Source organism: Rutidosis leptorrhynchoides, chromosome 6 (assembly GCF_046630445.1).
Source record: "Rutidosis leptorrhynchoides isolate AG116_Rl617_1_P2 chromosome 6, CSIRO_AGI_Rlap_v1, whole genome shotgun sequence".
NCBI classification, from domain to species: Eukaryota; Viridiplantae; Streptophyta; class Magnoliopsida; order Asterales; family Asteraceae; genus Rutidosis; species Rutidosis leptorrhynchoides.
Window position 1 is genome coordinate 287946601 of NC_092338.1, and position 23213 is coordinate 287969813.

Genomic DNA, 23213 nt, shown 5'->3' on the forward strand with positions numbered 1-23213 from the left:
AAATTTTATTAACTGATAGTGAGCAGTACATAAACAGTTCATGATGAATTTAGGTGGATCAGGCCTAATTAGTACATAATGAAGGTTTAATGTATGCTGTTGTAAAGATAGGCATTGTAGCATAACTACAATAACGTAGAATAAAATGATAAACTTTGCTCTTCATAAAATGCCAAAATTTACTCTTCACACGCCAAGCGTCTAGCGCTGTCCGACCTGAACACTTGATCATGGTATAAAAAACTTATGAACTTCATCATCGCTGAACAATCGATTACGCCTTCTCTGATTTGCTCTGTCCTCTGGCAAATTTGCAAATGCAGATCGTTCTCTAGTTGGTGCCACATACTGTGAATGTATGGTAGCTACTCTGTTAGGAGTTAGGAATCTGATCTCTGCATGAGCAGTTGATGTTATTGCTCCAAATTTTGCCAACACTGCCCTTCCAAAAAGGACATTAATTCGAGAGTTGCCATCTAAAATAGTAAAATCAATTATTTCAGTTCTCAGCAATGGGAATGTTCCCATGACAACCTCCAAACGAATTCGCCCCATGGTGTGACGACCCGGAAATTTCCGAACAAATTTAAACTGTAATCTTTATACGTTTCCGACACGATAAGCAAAGTTTGTTAAAATGAAATTCAAGAATCTTAAACTGTGTTCATACATTCATTTAACCTCGACCAAACTTCGACGATTCGTGAACCATTAGATAAACGGATATGAATATATATGTATATGTGTATATATTATAGCTTGAAAATATTAACAAAGTATTAAACGTATAATACTTTACATAAACGTATTTGTTTCAAAATATATTCAAATAATTATCGATGGAATTAGAAGATGATATCAAATGATTGATTTATCAGATACATTGAATTATGATTACGAGTATCTGTTAAGAGGTCCACTTTGATTTAGAAAACCTTTCCTTTTTAACGATATTCGTAATAAATGGTAAAGTGATCTTCGAGTAAGGATAAAGTGTCAAGTAGCGAGAGCAAGTCAGATTGGTGGAAATTTCTGTTAAATTCCAATACATGCCTTACAATAATTGCCTCCTGACTTTTGATAAGATAAATTAATTAACCTTCATATTAGGTATTTTGAAAGTGAAATTAGGGAATATAGGTAAATTAGAAAATAGATATTGACAGGTTAAATAGATCGACATTTTACATTAAGATGATTCCTTACGTTTGATTTTTCCTTTAGACTTAATCCTACGAGTCATGATTAAACTGGAGGTTAAAACCTTGAAACCTGATATGATTCATATATGATTTTACGTTCATAAACGAAAACGTCATTTCGATATTATAGACTTTTTAAGAACGTCTTATGACATAACAACTTCTACTATTATAACCTTTGTGATAAAATGATTTGGAATATAAACTAATTGGAATATTTAAATGCCTTTGTAAACATTTTTTTTATAAATAAAGTATATCAATTTTAAACTTTAAAAATATAAATGTTACGAAATAATATTTCTTATTACTTAAACGATTTCAAGATATATAAATTTGAATATTATAGTTTTGAAAAACTATATATTATATATTGTCCCAAATTTATATTTCGAAATGAAAATATAAAAAATATATATATTTTAACTTAGTCATAAAACGTCCTGATTTAAAATAATATATTTTGATAAACAACGAGTCACTGATTTATAGAAGCAAATGACCACAACGCTCAATTTTATAATTACATTTTAATAAGGTAATTTATTGATGAGTAAGTCAAATTATTAATAAGGGTACACGTCGCGTAACGTAAAAGGCTAGTTTTCTAAACGTACGAAAGTGCGTTCGAAAAACCGAAAGTGGTACATAAGTCGAGTGACAACATACGACTCATTAGAACAAAAATTTCAAATTAACAATGAACGAGAATATAATATAATATTTAATTAATTCTAAAGATTAAATATATTATTTATTAAATAATATATATATTAATCATTAGAGAGTGTCGGCAACACATGCAAAATTAGAATGAGTGCGGGAATGGGGTCCACCACAATGGATCTATAAAACTCGAACGGCCAAGACATTTCACAAAATTCAAATCTCTCATCTCTATATATATTATGTATGATTCATTTTATTTATTTATTTATTTATTTATTATTATTATTATTATTATTATTATTATTATTATTATTATTATTATTATTATTATTATTATTATTATTTTTATTATTATTATTATTATTATTATTATTATTATTATTATTAGAAGTGTTAGTATTATTAGTATTATACATAAAATACTACGACGAAGTTATGAGCGAGTTATTATAAAACGGGTTTTATGAGCGGGATAGAGCTAAGGAAATTATGGGCTATAGCTATGGAGGTTATGGGTATGGTTAGGGGGTATGCTCATAAGGTTAATCTAGTGTTTATTATCTCCGTCGCGTCTACGTACTTTTCCTGCAATATTGAATCTCAATATTGTTACGTGAGCACTCATAATTTAACTTTTATATATTAATAGTGTATTCCTGGCTAGTACTCGAGTATATAGGGGTATGCATGCTTGTATTTTTGATATTGCCATTAGATAGGTTATGGTTAATTCTGAATTAGTTACATATGCGGTTGAGATAAGGTATAAGATATGCATGTCGTTGGAAAGCTAGCGAAAAATTAAGAACTTTTCATTTAGATATCGAATAGTTTCAATGAATGGATTAGATAACGTCAATTGAATTTTTGTATTATTATTAAAAATAATTATTATTATCGTCGTTATTATCGTAGTTATAGTTTTTATCTAATTATTATTATTATTATTATAATTATTATTATTATTATTATTATTATTATTATTATTATTATTATTATTATTATTATTATCATCATTAAAATAGTTATCAGTATTATCGTTAAATATTATCATAGTATTTGTTATTATTAGTATTATTGTAATTAAAACTAATATTAGAAACATCTAATTATTTTGATTACTATTATTATCATTATTATGAATGCGATATAAAAGAGTACTAGAAGCTATTAAACGAATCAATTAGTAAAATAATGAGTATAAGTATCATGATAAAATAAAATATTGTAAGTATTGATTTAGATAAAAATATCATTTTTTAGTAAATATAAATATTGATATTTTTCTTAGTAGTATAATGATAATTATTATTACAAAATAATACAACTTTTATTTATTATTATTATCAATATTATTTTATCAAATAAATATGTGTTACAAAGATATTTTTACCACACGTAATAAAATTACATTAATATTACATACCACTATATTTTTATTAAGTGAAATTTATAAATTTAATTATTTAAGATATATAAAAGTATATTTTTATCATATAAAATTTTTAAATAAAATAAATGACTTTTATTATTTACTCTAATAAAATTTGATAAATATATTTAAATATATAGAACGACTATGTAAGTATATAATAAACATGTATAGATTTTGTAAATCATTTTTGGTCAAATTGACTTTTGTTGACTTTTGCAAATTGAACTCGAGCATTAGGATTGTGATACACTACGACTTGACCTAAATTATTAAACAGTTATTGACTAACATATAAATATATATATATACTTCATATAGGTTCGTGAATCAGAGGCCAACCTTGCATTGTTCAATGTCGTCATATGTATTTTTGCTACAAAATACAGTACTGTGAGTTTCATTTGCTTCCTTTTTAAATGCTTTTCCAATATATATTTTTGGCACTGAGAATACATGCGCTGCTTTTATAAATGCTTTACGAAATAGACACAAGTGATCGAAACTACATTCTATGGTTGGATTATCGAACCGAATATGCCCCTTTTTAGCTTGGTACCCTAAGAATTGGTGTTTATTATAATTGTCACCAATTGACGCAAATCCTAAAGATAGATCTATTTGGCCCAACAAGCCTCATTCAAGTTTCGGATGCTTTAGTACTTCGATTTATCATGTCCGATGAGAGTCTCGGAATGATGGGGATATTCGATATGCATCCTGTTAAGGTCGGTTACCAGGTGTTCACCATATGAATGAATTTTAATTCGCGAGTTACGTGCGTCAATATATGAAATCTTGTGGTCTATTAAAATAATGAAAATGAATGATTATGATAAACTAATGAACTCACCAACCTTTTGGTTGACACTTGAAAGCATGTTTATTCTCAGGTATTAAAGAAATCTTTCGCTGTGCATTTGCTCATTTTAAAGATATTACTTGGGAGTCATTCATGGCATATTTCAAAAGACGTTGCATTCGAGTCGTTGAGTTCATTAAGATTGATAATAAGTCATTCATAGTTTGGATATATTATGAGATAGCATGCCTGTCAACTTTTGTTGTAATGAAAGTTTGTCTTTTAAAAACGAATGCAATGTTTGTAAAATGTATCATATAGAGGTCAAATACCTCGCAATGTTACCAAATATAATGTATTCGTCCTTATGGATTAGGACGGGTTGCTTCATGTGGTATCGGAGCGGTGGTCTTAGCGAACCAGGTTTGCATTAGTGTGTCTAACTGATAGTCATTAGGATGCATTAGTGAGTCTGGACTTCGACCGTGTCTGCATGTCAAAAGTTTTGCTTATCATTTTTGTCTGAAATTACCTGCTTATCATTCTTAGTCTAGACACATCTTATTGCATTGATTGCATGAATAGTGTATAGAAAAAAATCATATCTTAGCGTATATGCTAATTCATATTTTAGCTTATCTGTTACTGAAAACTTTGTCTGACATATTCCGTAAATTCCTCCGTAATCTACGAAATATTTTGCTCTCTATATATATAGATATTCTATGTAATTAGAATACCATCCGATAGCCAGAATTCACTTCATATCGAAAAATCCTTATTCAACCATACGAAATGGAACTCTCCACTAGTTCAAGTCCCTCGAATTCCGATATAGAGTCTCACTCGAGCTCCGAAAGCAGTGTGACCGGAATGGATCAACCAATCAGCCATCATCTATTCTGGATAAATTGAGGATGGGTTCGTAGCCTTCTCAATCATTGGAGACAAGAAGAAGGTGATCCCTTCCATCCACCACATTGTCCTCTTTGCAAAGAACCTGAAGCACTTACTGGCGAACCTGTCCGAAACACCATTTTCTCTCTCATTTCCAGAGTATCTCGTCATGATTATATAATACATCAAATTCTAGATTTTATTTATCCTCTCGTCCGAACCTACAATCACCCTGGTGTAATAGAAGAAGTCAACGAGCTTCCCGCTCAGGTAGTGGCTTTGGAGAATATGGTGCAAAGGTTACAAACACCTGCAGCATAACCAGTACCACCATCAGCAACGCCAATAGCAACATCCGCATCCCATACCTTAACATCAAAATCGGTACCCTGATCATCAATGTCACACACACCATAGATACCAAGGAGTACCAACAACAATAACCGATGAAGTATTGATTCATAACTTCATTAGAGAAATGTTCTGCAGCGATTATGTAATCTCTAAAGTCTTAGAGATTATCTATTTTAACCCTAACCAAAAATCAGATGAGTGAACCAAAATGATAGAAGGAAGAGTAGAAACACTGACAAGAATTATGCGTGATTTACAAGCTAGACTTGTTTTACCAACAGCATCATCAGTACCTTCAACATCATCAACACTAGCAGTACCTGTAACATCACAAACTCCGCCAGTTCAAGAATCACCGTGGACATCATTACGAATCAATAACGCGTATATTGTATCAACGAGTTATGAAGTATTAACTCATTTCCTCTGAAAAAATTATATATATATTTTATATATATATAAATTTTGAAATCAAAATAAACCTTTCCGTACTAAGCAATTATGTGTGAATCTTAACTACTCGGTTAATTCATATTATTAATATGCTATGATGTACATCCTTCATTAGTAACTTAACCACCGTTAACTACAATCTCTGTCTCAATTCAATAAATTCTAATCCATAATAAATCAAGTGTGTTATTCAAATATATGTTTGATGTTACACTTTCATCATCGATGTACTCGAAACTTTTCAAATAACATCATTTGTACCTTGCGAAATTCACAAGAATTTCACGAAAACCAACATCATGCATCAACAAATAACAAAGTATTGATTCATAATTTCAATATCATTGAAGAAATACTTATGAAATTTCTAAAGTTTTATGGACTATTCAATTCTAATTTCAACCGTAAATCAAATGAGTTTAATTTAATATTAACTATTTAAATCTATGTTACATCTGAAGAAAATATATATATATATATTTTCATAAAGACTGTAAGAAAATTTTTTGGTACAAAATATTAATTGTGAAATTTTTTTTAACGGTTAGGTAATACCCGAGAGATATATAAATTCACGATTAATATGTTACAATTCTTTGAATCTGATTCAGTCATCATCCACTATATTCACTATTTTCATAACAATTTACATTCTTTCATAGAAATCAAAACAACCATACTAATTCAATTTCAATTACATATTTTGATTTTGAAATCACAAAATTCAATTCGAGATATAACCGAAATCATCACTCTTAGATCCTTACATCTATCAAAGCTATACTTTGACTTCAAAACTGTGTTAGAACATCATATGTATATTAACAATTACAGCCTGTGTTTAAACCCTCCGAAATTCTTGAAGACACTTCAAATAATGAACAATCGAGATGATGATCTAACCACATGTTATTCCTAGTTATGTACCTGAAAAACTCTCGAAAACAAAGTCATAGTTTAACACATATCCGTGTCAGACCCTTTGGCATTTATTAGCTAAAATAACTTTTCGATCTCTTTTCAAAGTAGACAGTTTTGTCACAGCTCCAGCAAGTCAACTTCGTTTTTTCAGTGGACTAGTCTTATTATAACCTCGATAGATACGTTGCCCTTTCGCCATTGTTACTGGAGAACCTTTCATATTTCACCATTTTAACAATGAAGTTATCGACAATTTCACTGATCTTTGACTTTCTGAAAATCATTATAATTATCAAAACCCCATCATTTACTTATCTGTATCTTGTAACGAGAATTGTCATACGAATCATTGGGAATTAGCAAAGAGTATTTTGAAATATCGCAGCATGTCGACGCCAACAGTTATACATATAACGTCTATCTCCTGAACTTACATACTGTGAATGTGAAGTTTCTGAAAACACCCTGAACTGCGAACTAGTTCTCGAAATGTTGATGAAGTAGCAAAAACTGTACACGACCTCAACAATAAAAAGTTTGATGATAAAGAATAGTGTGTTGGTAAAGCTCAGAAAAAGAGAAGATTTGGAACTGGAAAACGAATTGAGCAAAGTATGAAGGAGGCTGTGGACAAATCACAAAGACAAAATCTACCTTCAAAGAATCTAAATGATTCAATATCTGCTGAAGTCATTAAAGAATACCTTACTCCTGACTTTAAACCCCTGCGGACAATATTCTTCATCATCCTCTGATATTAGAAATTCTAAGATATCATCGTATCCTTCATTATAAATATCATCCATATTTCTGAAGATATTCCCATAATTATTCTTATCTGAAATCATTTACCTCTTCGCGCTATCTGTGTTACATCATAAAAGAAACTATTTTAGTTTCTAAATTTTGAAACCTTCGAGTTAAAATAAGAATGTTTTGAAGTAGTGTTGGAAACTGAAGCATGAGTTAGTATGATATAATGACACTTGATCAACGTGATTATATTATAGTAATTCATGCTGAGTTTCTAAATGGAACGTGATGATTCACAGATCATAACGTCATCGTGTGCTATGTTACATTACTCTTGTATTCTCTTTAACCTCTAAAAATATCAAGAAAATATTTCTTGATGATTCGGCCTTTTCCGAGGTATTCTAGTAATTTGACAAGTCAAGATCGTGCCATTACAATTTCCTTCTTAGAATATTAACTACGTTCATTCTGAAATTTATATCTGCGAATTCTGGACCATTACAAGCGGTGCTTAATCACAAGAAGAAGAAACGAAAGAATGAAAACTCTAAAAATAGAAATTTGAGTATAAATCGCAGTAAATAGAAGAGAGTATTAACTGTGGATGACAATGATTATAGAAGACAGAAGCAGGGACTTTAAAATATAAGGGAAGATATAAAACCCAACAACCTGGAAATTACAACCTGTATATATCGATGCATATGGCAATATAAAGACACGGGAGAACTAAAAACACTATAAACCCAAGGCTATAGTAAAAGTAAATAGATTCTTCTGACGGTAGATGAAAAAGAAGAACGACAGGTATGAAAGTGAGGAGTATATCAAGAAACAGAACTGGATGGAGCATATCGACAAATGATTCAAAATATGAATTAAAGGAGAAAGAATTGAAGGTGTGTATTATAAGGAAACGAATGAGGTGGATTTATAGTAAAATATCCGACAGAGCAATCAAAATAGATCATCGCATTTAAAGCGGATCCTAATTCCCTTGATTTCCGAAGAATCAAACCCAATATAGATTACAAATATTTTCTTTAAATCCGGATATCTATTGTGATAACGTCAAAAGATATGACGAATCACTATAATCTTATTTCATTCACTTACGAAAACTTCACTCATACGCTTCGAGTAATCGAATTATTTTATCCATACATCTTAAACATGATGAAACTCTATAAATCGTCATAATAACTTTCTCATTGTTAGCCATGATGACCTCTATCAAATTTCGGGGACAAAATTTCTTTAACGGGTAGGTACTGTGACGACCCGGAAATTTCTGAACAAATTTAAACTTTAATCTTTATACATTTTCGACACGATAAGCAAAGTTTGTTAAAATGAAATTCAAGAATCTTAAACTGTGTTCATACATTCATTTAACCTCGACCAAACTTCGACGATTCGTGAACCATTAGATAAACAGATATGAATATATATGTATATGTGTATATATTATAGCTTGAAAACATTAACAAATTATTAGACGTATAATACTTTACATAAACGTATTTGTTTCAAAATATATTCAAATAATTATCGATGGAATTAGAAGATGATATCAAATGATTGATTTATCAGATACATTGAATTATGATTACGAGTCTCTGTTAAGAGGTCCACTTTGATTTAGAAAACCTTTCCTTTTTAACGATATTCGAAATAAATGGTAAAGTGATCTTCGAGAAAGGACAAAGTGTCAAGTAGCGAGAGCAAGTCAGATTGGTGAAAATTTCTGTTAAATTCCAATACATGCCTTACAATAATTGCCTCGTGACTTTTGATAAGATAAATTAATTAACCTTCATATTAGGTATTGTGAAAGCGAAATTAGGGAATATAGGTAAATTAGAAAATAGATATTGACAGGTTAAATAGATCGACATTTTACATTAAGATGATTCCTTACGTTTGATTTTTCCTTTAAACTTAATCCTACGAGTCATGATTAAACTAGAAGTTAAAACCTTGAAACCTGATATGATTCATATATGATTTTACGTTCATAAACAAAAACATTATTTCGATATTATAGACTTTTTAAGAACGTCTTATGACATAACAACTTCTACTATTATAACCTTTGTGATAAAATGATTTGGAATATAAAGTAATTGGAATATTAAAATGTCTTTGTAAACATTTTTTTTATATAAATAAAGTATATCAATTTTAAACTTTAAAAATACAAATGTTACGAAATAATATTTCTTATTACTTAAACAATTTCAAGATATATAAATTTGAATATTATAGTGTTGAAAAACTATATATTATATGTTGTCCCAAATTTATATTTCGAAATGAAAATATAAAAATATATATATTTTAACTTAGGCATAAAACGTCCTGATTTAAAATAATATATTTTGATAAACAACGAGTCACTGATTTATAGAAGCAAATGACCACAACGCTCAATTTTATAAATTACATTTTTATAAGGTAATTTATTGATGAGTAAGTCAAATTATTAATAAGGGTACACGTCACATAACGTAAAAGGCTAGTTTTCTAAACGTACGAAAGTGCGTTCGAAAAACCGAAAGTGGTACATAAGTCGAGTGACAACATACGACTCATTGGAACAAAAATTTCAAATTAACTATGCACGAGAATATAATATAATATTTAATTAATTCTAAAGATTAAATATATTATTTTATTAAATAATATATATATTAATCATAAGAGAGTGTCGGCAACACGTGCGAAATTCGAATGAGTGCGGGAATGGGGTCCACCACAATGGATCTATAAAAGTCGAACGACCAAGACATCACAAAATTCAAATCTCTCATCTCTATATATATTACGTATGATTCATTTTATTTATTTATTTATTATTATTATTATTATTATTATTATTATTATTATTATTATTATTATTATTATTATTATTATTATTATTATTATTATTATTATTATTATTAATCTTATTATTATTATTAGAAGTATTAGTATTATTAGTATTATACATAAAATACTATGACGAAGTTATGAGCGAGTTATTACAAAACTCGTTTTATGAGCGGGATAGAGCTAAGAAAATTATGGGTTATAGCTATGGAGGTTATGGGTATGGTTCGGGGGTATGCTCATGAGGTTAATCTAGTGTTTATCATCTCCGTCGCGTCTACGTACTTTTCCTGCAATATTGAATCTCAATATTGATACGTGAGCACTCATAATTTAACTTTTATATATTAATCGTGTATCCCTGACTAGTGCTCGAGTATATAGGGGTATGCATGCTTGTATTTTTGATATTGCCATTAGATAGGTTATGTTGAATCCTGAATTAGTTACATATGCGGATGAGATAAGGTATAAGATATGCATGTCGTTGGAAAGCTAGCGAAAAATTAAGAACTTTTCATTTAGATATCGAATGGTTTCGATGAACGGATTAGAAGTTATAGTCAATTGAATTTTTGTATTATTATTAAAAATAATTATTATTATCGTCGTTATTATCGTCGTTATAGTTTTTATCTAATTATTATTATTATTATTATTATTATTATTATTATTATTATTATTATTATTATTATTATTATTATTATTAAAATAGTTATCAGTATTATCGTTAAATATTATCATAGTATTTGTTATTATTAGTATTATTGTAATTAAAACTAATATTAGAAACATCTAATTATTTTGATTACTATTATTATCATTACTATGAATGCGATATAAAAGAGTACTAGAAGCTATTAAACGAATCAATTAGGAAAATAATGAGTATAAGTATCATGATGAAATAAAATATTGTAAGTATTGATTTAGATAAAAATATCATTTTTAGTAAATATAAATATTGATATTTTTCTTAGTAGTATAATAATAATTATTATTACAAAATAATACAACTTTTATTTATTATTATTATCAATATTATTCTATCAAATAAATATGTGTTACAAAGATATTTTTACCACACGTAATAAAATTACATTAATATTACATACCACTATATTTTTATTAAGTGAACTTTATAAATTTAATTATTTAAGATATATAAAAGTATATTTTTATCATATATAATTTTTAAATATAAACAAATGACTTTTCTTATTTACTCAAATAAAATTTGATAAATATATTTAAACATATAGAACGACTATGTAAGTATATAATAAACATGTATAGATTTTGTAAATCATTTTGGGTCAAATTGACTTTTGTTGACTTTTGCATATCGAACTCGAGCATTAGGATTGTGATACACTACGACTTGACCTAAATTGTTAGACAGTTATTGACCAACATATAAATATATATATACTTCATATAGGTTCGTGAATCCGAGGCCAACCTTGCATTGTTCAATGTCGTCATGTGTATTTTTGCTACAAAATACAGTATTGTGAGTTTCATTTGCTCCCTTTTTAAATGCTTTTACAATATATATTTTTGGGACTGAGAATACATGCGCTGCTTTTATAAATGCTTTACGAAATAGACACAAGTGATCGAAACTACATTCTATGGTTGGATTATCGAACCGAATATGCCCCTTTTTAGCTTGGTAGCCTAAGAATTGGTGTTTATCATAATTGCCACCAATTGACGTGAATCCTAAAGATAGATCTATTTGGCCCAACAAGCCTCATCCAAGTTTCGGATGCTTTAGTACTTCGATTTATCATGTCCGATGAGAGTCCCGGAATGATGGGGATATTCTATATGCATCCTGTTAAGGTCTGTTACCAAGTGTTCACCATATGAATGAATTTTAATTCGCGAGTTACGCGTGTCAATATATGAAATCTTGTGAAATGTCTCGTTCATATTGATTATAAATGTTCCATATTAATTGATTTCGTTGCGAGGTTTTGACCTCTATATGAGACGTTTTTCAAAGACTGCATTCGTTTTTAAAAACAAATCATAACCTTTATTTTATCGACAAAGTTAAAAGGACATCACCTAGATTATCCAGAAATAATAATCTAAAATATTACACTGAAACACTACCAATACATATTGGTTTACAATATTAATATGTTACAACAAAGTAAATCTCGAATGCAGTTTTAAACAATATTATACAAGCATGCTGACACCAAATCTTGTCCTTATTTTAGCATGCAATAGCGGAAGCTCTTAATAATCACCTGAGAATAAACTTGCTTTAAATGTCAACAAAAATGTTGGTGAGTTATAGGTTTAACCTATATATTCATCAAATCATAATAATAGACCACAAGATATCATATTTCAATATACATCCCATACATAGAGATAAAAATCAATTAATATGGAACGTTTATAATCAATATGAACGGGACATTTCATCTTGTGGTCTATTAAAATGATGAAAATGAATGATTATGATAAACTAATGAACTCACCAACCTTTTGGTTGACACTTGAAAGCATGTTTATTCTCAGGTATTAAAGAAATCTTCCGCTGTGCATTTGCTCATTTTAAAGATATTACTTGGAGTCATTCATGGCATATTTCAAAAGACGTTGCATTCGAGTCATTGAGTTCATCAAGATTGATAATAAGTCATTCATAGTTTGGATATATTATGAGATAGCAAGCATGCCTGTCAACTTTTGTTGTAATGAAAGTTTATCTTTTAAAAACGAATGCAATGTTTGTAAAATTTATCATATAGAGGTCAAATAACACGCAATGTTACCAAATCTAATGTATTTATCCTTATAGATTAGGATGGGTCGCTTCACATGGCGTTTACCGGTGCTCCTGTCAATCCTGAAACCTTCAAACTCATCCGCCTAGCCCTATCATGTACGTGCCTTGGGAAAGTCTTCAAATAATGCCAATAAATGATGTCGACCTCACTGCCGGTATCCGTATAGATACAGCTGATGAACTTATTTGCAATTTCTGCTGAAATGACCACTGGCTGGACGAACAAAGCCCAATTTTGAATTGGTTGAAAAATGATTGGACCATATCTCCAGCTATCAACATTGTTATCTGACTGCTCACCGTCCTGATAACTACTACCATTAAACCACACCATCTTGATTACCACTTTTGGAGTTGGCTTACGCTCTCCATATTAGTTTCTGTTCTCTCTTCCGCCATGCTCTTCTCTTCTTCTGTTCTCATCTCGACGTCCTCTTCGATCATCATTTTTCTGCCATGCGAATTTCTTTCTGGGATCATTTCTTCTGTATTGTTTGCCTGGCAGCAAAAGATTTAACTCTCCTTCCTTGATTTTTGCAATAATTTCCCTCATCAAAGACTTGCAATTATCTGTATCATGACCCCATGCCTTGTGAAAGTCACACCATAGCTCACTTCTTGGACCATCTCTTTCTTCCATAGGTGATGGAGGATTAAAAGTAGTCCGGATTGGTTCAGTGAAAAGAATCTCCTTGGGAGTTTTAATTAGTGCCATTATCAACGAATGTCTCTCTATAGGCCTCCTGTTGTGGTGAAAATCATTAGGATGATTGTTACCTCTCCATCTACCATTGGAATTGTTATTTCTCCTCTGGTTTCTATCAAAGTACCGTCCTCTGTTATGCGGTTTGGTACTGCTGCTGCTACCATCAAATTTTCTTGGTCCTCGCTCGCCGGCTCGGACATGCTTTTGTGCAACTTCCAATGCCTGGTACAGAGTTTTTGGCAGGTCATACCGTAACGTATGAACAAGTGCACTAAACCTTCACTGATCCAAACAGAAAATGAAACCAGATACTAGTTGTGATTCTGGACAATCAGGTATTTTTTGTGCTTCCTGTGTGTATCGCTTCATGAAATTACTCAAGGATTCATTATGATGCATCGTTATCTCATGTGCATCAAGATGTGTTAAAGTGCAACTACGAAGATTTTGATACTGCATAACAAACTTTGCACGAAGGTCCAAATAACTTGTAATACTCCTTGACGGTAAGCTAGCAAACCATTTCCTTGCCATTTTCTGCAACACCATGAGAAACATATGACAAGCTACCTCATCATCCCAATGCTGCAACCTCATTGCGCCCTCAAACATTGTAAGAAAATCTTCAGGATCTGAAGTGCCATCATAAACTCCAATTTCCGGTATGCCAAGGATTCTGGGTAATGGATAGTTAGCAATTCGATCAATGAAGCACTGAGTAGATTCTGCCATAGCTGGTGGCTTTGTAGCTTTCTCTCCAGTAATTAGTGCGAAAAAATTATCCACAGCTACAGCATGGACGGTGGGCTGCGCTAAGCGTTGCTTATACTTTGCTGGAGCTGTCTGCTTAAGGTTGTCGTTTAAAAGCAATACCGCCTGTTTTTCGGACATGAACTCGTCTTTCTCATTAATCTCATCGTCATAATCATTATTAATATAACTCAAATCATTATCATCTTCAGATTCATCAATAAGACTGCCCAACTTGTCAAGTAGTCTGGATAACTTGTACTTTGATATAGACTGCTTCTTCATGATTTGCTTTTCTTTACCATCCGCCATCCGTTGAAATGGTATAGATAATGGACATCGCTATGGTTGCATCAATGGTCGCCTCTCTGGATTGGTAACATGATTTTAAAGCCTTTCTGTACTTTTGGTTGTTGTTTCTTCAATTATTGGTCTTTTCTCTAAATTAGTTGCCAAACGTTTAAGCCTTTCTGCAGTTTCAGCAACTGTTTCTTCAATTGTGCCTTCTGGTGGCTGAACAGGTATATCTTCTTCAGTTATCACGCCTTCAATTAATGGATTTTTGACTGCTTCGAGTACGTTTGTGAATGGAGCTTCAGTTATTTTTGTTCCTTTTTCGTTCCGCGTGTTCTTAGCATTAGTGGATGGCGCCATTGTTAACACATATTTCCTTATGAGGTAAGGCTTAGTGTGTTAGCATAATACTAGAAGCATCTAGCTAAGAGTGGGGGAGTGTTGCCGATTGATGTTTACCCACGGGAAATAATCCCTGGAAACCCGGTTCACAAGTATAGAAACTTGTGGGGTGGCTTAATCAATCTTTTGTCTGCTGAGCGCTGAGCTACTAGCCGGATGACTTCTAGTGAGAGAAAGTACTATGTGAGAGAGAAAGGTGAAGTCTATGCTCACAAGTTATCAGAATGTCTGAATGTGTAAAATGACGACCCAAGGGATCTATTTATAGTGATAGATCCACCGGATTGTTCGGGGACACGTGTCAGATGATGATACGTTCTGTTATTCGTGATCCGAAATATGCGCTGGATGTGACATTTTCCGGTCAGGGCTTAAGCGCTAGGCGGCCTTCAGGGCTTATGCATAGCGGAGAACGCTTGACGGAAAGTTTCACAAAACCATTGTTCTCAGTGTTTTTGATGCTAATTTCATGCGAATATTATGCCTTTATGCATGTATACGATAGGATACACCATTACAGATCATGGCTGTTGCCATGTTGATAGGAAAAGTACATTTGGGTCAATTCAGATGTTGGAAAATAGGTTAGTTAGTTGGTCATCCAAGAAACAAAACTGCGTTTCATTGTCAACGGCTGAATTTGAGTACATTGCTGCAGCTCATTGTTGTTCACAAGTTTTGTGGATGCAAACTCAATGACTAGACTATGGCTTTAAGATCACTAAGACCCCGATATACTGTGATTCACATAGTGCAATTGCAATTACTAGCAATCCAGTCCATCATTCGAAGACTAAACACATAGACATTCGTTATCATTTCATTAAGGACCATGTAGAAAAAGGAGATGTAAAATTATACTTCGCGCCTACCAAAGTGCAATTAGCTGATATGTTCACTAAACCTTTAGATGAAGTTAGGCTAAAGTTCTTAATTCAAGAAATTGGCCTGATGGAGTATAGTGCTTCAATTCCTTAGTTTATGGGACCTTATACCTAGGATCTTGTGTTTAGGGGGAGTAAATACTTTCTAGGGGGAGCAAGTGATATCTTTTGCTTCAGATATTATCATTTAAGGGGGAGCTTTTATTTACCTGTTAACTTCCCGGGCTTATAGTTCAATAGTTACGATAGGGTGAGGTAACTAATTGCTATCATATTTTAAGGGGGGGTTATTCAATTTTCATGTGAAAAAGTCAAAATAGTTACTTGTCTGTATATCACATTTTGAGGGGGAGAAAGGGAGAAAATGAAAAAGAAAATTGATTTTCAAAAGTGAATACATAAAATCTTATGTTTTTAATATGCTAAATTCACTTTGGCTTGTATACATCTCAGTATGCAACCCGTTTTAACAATTGGTATCACTGAAGATTTGTACTCTATACATAATTCAAAATTTTCTAAGTATAAATCTTTATTTTAGAAAATCTATAAAAATTTGAAAAGTTAAAATCCAAAAAGATTTGAATTTTTTTTTTCATGAATAAATGCTATTTTTAGCATTATACCGAATCTGACAATACAAAGTCCAGATTCGGTAAGTCTCAAAATGCTTAAAATTCACTCAATATTGAATTTTAAAGAAAATATTATAAACTTGTGAATTTACTGATATAGCGATACCAAAGTTTGAAGTACAATTGATTAAATTTTGAAATTTGACTGTATTCGGTAATTAAAGCCCATTCGGTAAGGCCCAAATTTGACCTACTTTCGGTATCTATAAATAGAAGAGTCAAAGTCAAAGACTCTTACAGTTTCTTAATTGTATACCGAATCTGATTATTATACCAAGTATGTGCTAAACTACCGAATCCGTCTTCTTATTACTTCAAATCTTTGATAATTTCTTGTTTTAATCAAGTTAATCATATACATGTCATAGATCCGAGTTGAATAAATGCATATAAACCAGAAAAGATCTCATCTTACATGATTTAGATTGTTAATTTGAAAAAATTTTGAATGAAACCAAATTTGTTATAAACTTTAAAATGAACATTAAATCTGCTTCATGTGATTAAATGCAATGAAATAAAGTTAATTCAGTGGTTGAGATGTTGATCTATTAATAAAATGAGTCTGATTGCATGATTAATTGATGGTTTAATAGATTCAGTATATACCAAGTGTGTTCTTGCTACAGTACCGAGTTTGTTCAAACAATCATCATGTTTATCTGATTCTTTTGGGTTTTAAATTGATTCTGGTTGTGAACTTGAGTAATATTTGATTAGTATTTGATTAGATATGCATGTTTAAGTAATAATATGTGAATTTTGAAGATACCGAATCTGGTTTTTGGTTTGATACCGAATCTGACTTCTGGTACCTTAAAATTTCTTTATTTGAATTTGAAATACTTGCATGCTTACTCTAGTATATTAGAATGAAAGGAAAAGCATAATTGGTTACCGAATATGTCATATTTCATGGTTACCGAATCTGCTCTTGAGTTTGAAAATGACTAAGTGTTAATTGGATTTTTGGTGCTATTGTTTGAATAATCATGATACTTGTTACATGAATGCTTTAATTTGTTATCATGATTGTCAAATACTTATGAATAATTTGAATAAATGATTTTTATAACTTAGAAAATCCATAAAAATCATAAAATATTAAAACTTAAAAAAAATATATAATAAATAAAAAATACAAAGGACTTCAAAGGAAATAGGAATAGAAATATGTGATGTATGATAACATATTTTGGTCTTCTATTCTTATTAAACAGCTAAATAGCGAACAATCACTTTATCAATTCTGAGACCAACATACCTGGCAATTATTGGCTTGCAATTCTGGAAAGGCATACCTTATGGGGTGCACTGAGCAACATTGTTAGTGTGCCAAATGCAGATTTGAGTCTTCTTAATAGAACTATCAAATTTTTTGAGGCTACACAACCATCTGCTGCTAATCCATAGGGAGAACCTACTAGATTTGAGTTTCAACTCAGAGGGGTGAATGGTTTAAGGAGAATAACAAAGGCTAATTTCAGGAGGATATTTAGACTTCCTCTTGTGAACAATGCTCCTGCATTCCCCTCCACTCATTAAATGATGAACTCTATCTTACAACTAGGTTATAGTGGAGACACCAATGTTACACCGACTAAGTTTCAAAAGAAGTATCAACACTTCCGGTGGTATGTGATCTTCTCGATCATCAACAAGTGTCTTCTAATGACACGAAGTGGATCTGATAGTTTGACGGTTCCAATGCTGACGTTCTCTACTCATTCACTAAAGTGGAAAATCCAGATTATGCAGAACTATTGTGGGATCTGGTACAGGCCCAAGTGGATAAGTTAAGGAATGCCTATGTTCCTTGCGAAAGATTTTTCTATTTATTTTATGAAGATGCTATAACTGCTTACAGAAATACAAATATTCATGTTCCAGGTACACAGGGTATGCCGATGGTTCGCTTTGGAGAAGTAAAGATGAATACCCCGGTGATTTCTAATAATCAATTCACTGCACCAATCCCAAATTGGTTGGTGAGGCTAGCTGATCCCTTAGACGCTAGAATGCGTACTTACTTTGAGGCGGTAGGAATACCTCTTCTGAACCCGGTACAACAAGTACAACTTTAAACCAGCCGTGGTTCCAGCAGCAGAGGTGGTATAGGAACAGCTAATCCTTCACTTAGGATAAACCTGAAACGCCCTAGGGTTGCTCAACAAGCTCAACCCGTGAGGATCAGTGAGTCTAGTCCACTTAGGATTGAACCTACCTTATCCACTAAACCTGAGGGGAGTGACAATGATTCTGCAGCAAATGAGTCATCTCCCGAACAAACGAAGAAGAAGACACGTTATGTTCCTGATGAGATGACTCAGACTTCGCCTACTCAATGAGTAAGTAGATCTAGGACTTCGACTCCTATTGTTCGCCAAATAGTTACTCCAACTATTGGTGATACATATCAAGACTTAGAGCTTATTAGGTCACCTTCACCCATTTCCGTATCACATCCAAGAATAACAATAAGCCCTACACTAAATGAAGCGCAAACTTCGGTAGGTAAGAGATTTAAACGCACGGATGGTAAAAAGACCAATCAGCCCATCCAACATAATCAGGACTTAAGAATAAATCCTACCAAGAAAGATGCTTCGGCATCTCAAAAGGAAGTAAAGTCTTTCTCTGTAGTAAATTCTGTGTTGACACAATCAATTGAGGAAACTCAATCATTGAAGTCCGGAACGGCCAAAGGGGAGCCCAAAAACCTTGAAAAGGCACCCTACGTACCGGCCAGAAATCCTCTTGATATACTTCATCCAAGTGATGTCGTATTGCCTCAACGTACAACAGGTCCTGGAGGTCCGGCTTATCTTGATGAGGGAGATCTATCGCGTCCCATGGAAACGAATCAACATGACATTCCTTCGGAAGATTTTTTAGACTTCCAGCAGATTGTTCCTTTGGTTTAATAAATTGATCCATTTGTTCAAACCACTTCTCATTCAGATCTAGAATATCAAAATCTGAATGTTGAGTCTTTAACTAAAAGAGATGTGCCACCTCATGATACATTGATGACTTCAGGAGTCGGGGATGAAATCTCTGCGAGAGCTAAACCGAAGGGTAGTTCTATTACTCTGTCAGAGTCCCATTAGACTAAAGTCACGGAGGCAGATGATTTGAAAGAATCTTCGCCGGTGACAACTCCGGTTGTTTCCCAACCTCCATCAGAAGGGGATATCACGAATCTGACTAGTAGTATGTACAACCCTACATATAGGAATAATACCGCACATATATCCTTACCCGCCCTCACGGTAAAACAAACACTTCCACCGACAACACTGGCAACATCATCTGCAGCGGCTCCTGGTTACACTGTTGTTTCACCAACTAGGTCACCTTCTCAGACTACCAATAGATATGGATTTAGATATCTCTATTATAATGAAGTGGAGGAACTATATCTTGCTGAATTTTACAAAAGGACTGATCTTGATGAAGTTCGTGACACAATGATGATTTATCTTGAACATGCAAGGGTAGTATTTCCTCTATCACCATGTAAGTCACCTGGACCAATACATATGCTAGACCATGATGATTTCAATCCTGACAATCTTCATGAGGGGGAGAATAGATATGGTTACGGGTCCAGTGCTTATCAACACTCAACGTATGAAGCTACTTCATCTAGTCAACATTGGGGAAATGATGATGTAGTTAATATTTCCAATTCTGAAAGTGATGAAATTAAGGAGATTCAATGTGATAGTTTTCTAGATGAATCAGTCCATCAGAGAGAAGGTGACTCAGGAATGTTAATGCTTATGGATGATGTTGAACATACTGAGGATACCTCAGCTCCAGAGGATAATGGTAACTTTGATAATCTCGAGGACTTTTTGAAGGGGACGAGTGTTGTGAATGAATTTAATGAACATCAATTTGTCAACATTACATTCAAGACTGAGAAATTTAGGATACATTTTGAGAAGGAGATTTTCTCAATTGGCGAAGTAGATACTACGACACCTCCTGATCTTGATTTTCCTTTCCAAATATCAGAAATTGTTCTTGATCATGATGCTAATTATCAACTAAGTGATGATGAAGAGAAGCTGATTCTTCATTCACCATTCATTGAACAACAAGCTTACAAGATCTATGGTGATTCTGATCTCATCCTTTGTAAGACCCTGATACTGTTTCAGTAGAATGGGACGCCGTCCAAATTTTGGGACACCGTCTAGTAAAGAAAGGTGGGACGTCGTCCAAGATTTGGGACGCCGTCCAACATAACTGACGGGCCAGCTGTTAGTTTATTTTAAAAAGGGGCAAATTGGTAATTTCACTTAGGTGTCGATTTGGAGCTTTCAAAGCTGATCCATTGGCCATTTGTGGATCTCATTCACCCACACAAACACTCTCTTCAAACCCTACTGAGAGAAACTCATTTTTAGTGAGAGAAAGCTTGATTTGGAGAAGAATGAGTCGGATTCTCGCCAAAGCTCGGGTTCTAAAATTGTTCATCTCGTTCACGCTACGTTATGGTAGTATTGGTAAGTTCAAACTCCGAATTTCATTTGTTGGATTTGATGTTCAACTTAGGGTTTGAGCTTGATTAGTGTGAAACCCTTTTAGATGACGAAGTGGGTTTATGGTGACTAGTTATTATGGTCACATGGCGGGTTTTGGGTTGGTTGACATTTTGGCCATGATTAGGCTTTGATAATGGGTATAACCACTAGTGTTAGTGATTATGGAAGTGTTGGAACCCATTTGAGGGTATTTGGTTGATTAATTTTGAAATGGGTCAAAATTAGGGTTTATGTGTCAAATTGGGCGAGACGAGTGTATAACACTTGTGCTCGGGTTTAGTTGGCGTATAAGGACCATTCTCACTTGTGTTAGTAATTATTGGTTGGTTTGGACGCGGTTTGGTGCTTGGAAGTGCAATGGGTCGAAATTTCACTAAGTGTCGATTTGAGTTGGTTTGAAAATCCTCTCTAATTGTGTTGTAGCATTTGTGATATTGGAATAGGTACATTCCATCGGCGAGTTGCAGATTATTCGGTAGCATTCTTCAAGGAAACAAGGTGAGTGTTAATATCCTATGTGCATATGTATGTGTAGGATGGGTGCGGGTCGGGTGAAGTGGTTCTCAGTTATAGACCTCACTTCACATATAGGTGGATTTGATGGACTTGCGTATAGGTCCAATTGTCACGGTTGTGCAATTTGGTTGACCACCTTTGGCGATTTGCACACTTTGTGTGTACGTTAACACATGTGCTTGTGATGTGGATTATACAACCCCAATGGCAAAGGGCTGGTATTGAGTTGTGATTGGAGAAGTGGATCACGTGTGGATGCGAATTCACGATGACGCGTGTAGTTCGGTCATCTTATTAAGGTAGTGATCTCGTGTGGTTGCGGATTCACTAAGGCACGTGTAGTTCGGTCAACCTCGATGTTGTTGTAATATTGAAGATAGTAGTCTCGTATGGATGCGGATTTACTAAGGCTCGTGTAGTTCGGTCAATCTTCTTTTGGTATTGGGTTAAGGGGTTAACCTTGGGCGTTTTACGCTTTGTTGTTATATATATATATATATATATATATATATATATATATATATATATATATATATATATATATATATATATATATATATATATATCGTCGTATTGTTGTGATGTATCTAGCCCTCCGAGTGTAGCTTGTGGGTGTTGTTCATAGCGTTGTTGGAGAACTTACTTGTTGATTATTAGCTTGTTATATAGCGGTTGAATGGTATGCTTAGTTGCCTTATACGTGGATGCTCCGGCATGTGTTAATTGATTATTCATGCGGTGTGTTCATTTTATGAATATATATGTATGTAATATATTCTCACTCACTAAGCATTAGCTTACCCTCTCGTTGTTTACATTTTTATAGATATGCATTGATGTGGTGGCTTGGGTAAGCGTGGGAACTGGAGGACTTGCGTAGTTGCTTAGAAGATGTGCTTTTGGCTTGATTAGGATTGGGTAGCGTATCCCCAATCACCATGCTCGATCTTCGTTTTTGTGTTAAAATTTATATGGTCGAAAACTTGTATTTTGTACGAAAGTCGTAAAACGGCTGATGTGGGCCCGGTGTCGTAAAACTCGGTTTTATCGTGGAAAACTCTTATTTTTAATTATTATAACATATTGTGAAAGTGTTTTCGTGTGAAGGTGTCGGGAAACGGGTTTTCCGCTCGCGTGTAAATGTAAAACTGATCAGAATATTTTAGTTCATTTGGACGCCGTCCAAAAGGCTTGGACGCCGTCCAGATAACTGGACGCTGTCCAGATGCACAGTCTCACAAAAAAAAAATTTGGCGTGTTTTTGGTCGGATTACGGGTTGGGTCGTTACATCCTTGCAGCC